Consider the following 4,913-nt stretch of genomic DNA (forward strand, 5'->3'; position numbering starts at 1 on the left):
GAACAATTCATTTGAAAGATGGATGTCTCTACCAATGTCTATGATTGGGAGAATAAATACAGTTAAAATGAATATACTGCCCAAGTTACTTTACATATTTCAGAATGTTGCTCTTCCACCTCCTCCTGAATTCTTCTCCCAAATAAAGAAGAGGATGTTACGTTTTTTGTGGAAAAACAGAAAATCCAGACTCCGTTTGTCTTAACTATATCTCCCTTATGACCGTGGGGGCTTGAATTGCCCAAATTTTCACTTGTACTACTATGCTGTGCAGTTGAGATCTATGATGTTTTATTACAGTGATCAGTCGCCGCACTGGGTTGACATGGAGACTCAGGATTTAAAAGTGACTCTCCCCTCATACTTCTATTCAGATTCAGTATCAAAGCTTTTGAAACATACTAAAAATCAATTTCTTAAAAACATGATAGGCGTATGGAGAGATGTAAAAAAAAAAATTCATGAGCCACACTGCTTGTCTCTGTTCAGCCCAGTGTGGGGTAACCAATTCTTTCTACCCGGTAGAGCTGACTCAACCTTTAAAGCATGGAAAAACAAAGGACTCCAGATGATTCGGGATTTTTATGCATCAGACTCAGACATACTAATGAGTTTTCAGGATCTACAACAAAAATTCCATCTGGATAAGAAACATTTCTTTAAATACCTTCAACTCAGAAACTTTATAAGAACGAGTCAAAATAATGTGCTGGCTAAACCTGCCAAATCAGCTTTGGAAAAAATGTTAACAAGGGATAGTTTAAAGGCAGGTATTATATCAGAGTTCTATCACTCACTGATGTTGCATACATCTGAGGGATCTCATGACAGACTTAATGCTTGGAAGGGTGATTTACAATTAGAGTTATCTGGGGAAGAGTGGCAAACAGCATGCAAATTGGCCCATACCAGCTCTATCAACACTGCACTGAAAATGAAACAATTTAAATGGTTAATGCGGGTTTATGTAACACCAGTGGACCTCAACAGATATAATGGGGTAATACCTGATGTATGTCCAAAGTGTACAGTGGATAGAGGAACTTGGATTCATTGTGTGTGGTACTGTAGGAATATTATATTGTTTTGGAAAGAGGTAAAAGATGCAATTGAGGAAATTATTTCCAAACAAATAATTATGGATCCGAAGCTGTTTGTGTTTGGACTAAGCCCAGACAAACATAACTACACTAAAAACGAATTAATTTTTATAAACTTAGGTCTGCTTAATGCAAAAAGATGTATATCACTTTTCTGGGGGAAGTCCCATAGACCGACTATAAAACTGTGGTTGCAACAGATGGCATCTACCCTCCCTCTGGAAAAGATTACATATGTATTAAAGGGTAAACAGAATCAGTTTGAATCCATATGGAATCCCTTTATTAGGTATGTCCAACATCTGAACTTCTTGGAAGACGGCGCAAATGACTGAAGATTCTGCTCACTGCGGTTCCCAAAGAAAATTCTGTTAAAGGACATGCACTGCTGAAGTAATTATTTCAGTATACGGATGAGGTGTAGACTATGCGATGGGTTACATTGGAACTAAGAATGTGGGAGACATTTTGTTGTTTTTGTTCTGTGTTGTGTATTTCATTGTAACTTGAACCAAACTACTATTATAACTGACATTCTTTGTTAAATGTTCAAGCGGTTTGTCTTAACTGTTAAAATTTCAATAAAGATATTTTGGGAAAAAAAAACGTCAGGATTATCCTAAGCTCTACAAAAATAAAAACGCATACAAGGAAAAAAATTGAGACATAAGAAAAACACAAAAAAAAATAGAAAATACATATAATAAAGAGGCCATGGTCACTCACACTGGGCCTTATTCGGATGACAAAAGACTCGTTCTAAAAGAGACTTAAATTGGAGCAATGATGCTGGTCTTAGATTTTAAAGGAAATGTTCAGCTGCTCTCAGATAAGTCTGGAGTAAACCAGCGAGCCACTGTAAAAATTTAAATAGATCTATTTTTTTTCATGAAATAAGTGTATTTTCCTTTGATTCTAGCAGGTGACAATATGCTAATGGAATAAGAATAATTACCTTTATTTTAAGTCCTAATCTTTTAATTATAAACTCTATATTATATTAATTTAAAGAAAATTTTACTTAGTTTTAGTTTAGTTTGTGCAATGTACAAAAAGCAGGACCATTTATAAGCCAACATTCACATTTTAAGATCCATTTTGCAGCCAATAAAGGAGTACAAGTTGGCTGAGTTCTGCATAAGTGAGACGTGCAAAGAAGTGCGGCTTTGAAATGTTCAAGTTGAGATAAATGCAGGTTAGGGTTTCTTATTTGCCTTAATTAGAAGAAGCCTTTTTTTGTTCTAAACAGAACTGGTCTTTTAACCATTAGCTAAAAAAACAGAAGAAAGTTGGTTTTGGCTCCTACAGGAAGCACTTAGGTATGCTTTGTTCACTGTTCAGGTAAAAGTTGAGTTTTGTAATCACCTGTAATCCGCTTGGGTCGGTCACCAGCCAGTTTCTCAGCACATCTACACCCTTAAATATACAGTTAGACAGGATGAAAGTGACGTCTCCACTCTTTTGTTTTAAAGCATTGTAAAACATTTCTATATCAGGATCTGAAGTCGTGCCACTGGCTCCCTGTGAGAGAACTGACTTTAAATCCATAACAGTTTTATTTACCCCATTTACACTACCCTTGAAAAACCGTGCTGAGACCAGTCCGAGCTCAGTAACTGAGATAACTTATCGTGTGTAAATGGAAAGCAAACTGAACTGAACTGAGCTAGACACAACCGAACCGAGCTGCAGACCAGTTCCAGAGGTGGGCTCAGCTTGGTTCTCTGATAACAAGAGCACATGAGCAGAACGCATTATCTCCGTCTGACTGCGCATCCCGATTCACACTCCATTCCAGTAGTTGGCGGTAATGCCTCTCCAGAAGTTGCTTGCCAACCAATACAAAACAGAAGAAGAACAACTATAAACAACTATAAACATCCACGAAAGGTTGTCGTCTTCGCCTGACCCTCCGCAAACACCGAAGTACAGCAATAATAATCAAGCATAACTTTCTGAATGTGACGGGCGCCGCCATTTTGATTTGCTTGATTCCCTCCCCCTTCGTCTTCTTCTTGTGTTTTATGGCGGTTGGCAAACAACTTTTGGTGCATTACCGCCACCAACTGCTTGATTTCTTCCTTCAATACTGGCAGTAATACCGCAGATCATCACTAGGAGGCGAGGAGTCGAGGAACCGAGATAGCGTGATGTGTAAAAACTCGTCAGAACCAAGCCTGGCCTGGTTAACTGATCCAAGCTCGGACAGGTCTCGGCATGGATCGGTTTTTCAAGGGTAGTGTAAATGGGGTAATTGTCAGTGGATCAACCTCCCAAACCCAGAACTAGAACCAAACATGGAGAAGCAGCATTTAGTTCCTATGCTCCACTGATCTGGAACAAACTCCAAGCAGACGTGGAAAAGTGCTACCTGTATTAATCATGCTTTTATCTTTATTTGCATTTATTCACCTTTTATTTTCATATAAAGCACTTTGAATTGTCTTTGTACTGAATTACAAATAAACTTGCCTTGCCTATACACTAGAGTTTATTCCAGCCTCACTTTCTTCAAGCTAACGTTAGTTTAGGTTGTATGGAGTTTAAAATCCAAACATGGCTGTGTTCAAACATCTGCTCTAACCCCTAAACCCCTCAATCACTACATTATATAGCTGACTTTATAACGAACTCAGTTAACTGATTGTTCGGACAGATGATCACCAGTTTTCGCTCCCCGTTGGTCACTTAACTCCGCCTCCCTGTGGTGCCTGCACCATCTTTATATTCATTATTAGCTGCTACAACAAATCTGGTGATGCTCTGCGAGGAGAGCTCTTGCAAAGCATCCTGGGATACATCTGCTCGTCTAATGACCATCAATGATCATTACTTTTCAAGGTGCATTGTGGGAAAATTTGAGTCCACTACTTTTTCATCCACTAGACACTAGGACACTCATATAGAATGACGTAACAGCTATATAGTGATATTAGGGATTGAAGGGTTTATGAAAACCGTCCGAACCGTTCAGTTCGACTGTCTCGGTTCGGTTCGCGTGTGTTGCGTTCGGTTCATGCGCTGCTCCTTTTTCTCATAGGCGAAGCGTTTACACTCCAGAGCAGAAGGTGGCGGTACTGCGACTAAAGCCAACCACCAGTAGTAAACAAGAAGAGGAAGAAGAAGCGAAGCCGCGTAGCTGGGTGTAGCAGAGAAAAATCAGTTGTGGAGAATTGTGTCGGAATGGAGAGTGGGAAAGAACAGGAATTGGAAGACGCGCCAGCAGCACTTTATAGGTCTGCTGTATGGGACCGCTTTGCATTTAGAGTGACCTACGATGACGGCGGAAAGAAAGTTGTGGATTAAAGTGCAACAGTGTGCAAGCATTGTGGAACACGTTTTGTTTATGCTAACAGCAACACGACCAACATGTCATGCTAACCCCGAAATCCCACATACTCCCATCAGCGCTCCAGACCGCCTGCGCAAAGCAAAGCCTACAGCCTCCACTGTGGCTCCCGTCCGCTCCCCTCTGAGTCCCTTGGAGATCGTAGAGGGCATGCGCGAGATGATTAAATTTAAAGCAGCAAAACATGCGGAAATGATCCAGGGTTTCCGCGGATCATTAAAAAATTAACAATTCATTAATTTATTTTTTTTTTTTCATTAATTTCATTAATTTTTATGGGATTTTGGTGTAACAATCAACATATACCGAACCGAACCGAAAACCGTGACCACAAAACCGTGAACCGAACCGTGGGTTTTGTGAACCGTTCCACCCTTAAGTGATATACATATAGTGATTATGGTATATGTTCAGACACAGCCCTAACTCCAAATTTTACCTCCTTTCTGTTTTTCTTCCTCCAG

This window comes from Cyprinodon tularosa, unplaced genomic scaffold, assembly GCF_016077235.1.
Source record: "Cyprinodon tularosa strain WSP-4 unplaced genomic scaffold, ASM1607723v1 ctg783, whole genome shotgun sequence".
Taxonomy (NCBI): Eukaryota; Metazoa; Chordata; class Actinopteri; order Cyprinodontiformes; family Cyprinodontidae; genus Cyprinodon; species Cyprinodon tularosa.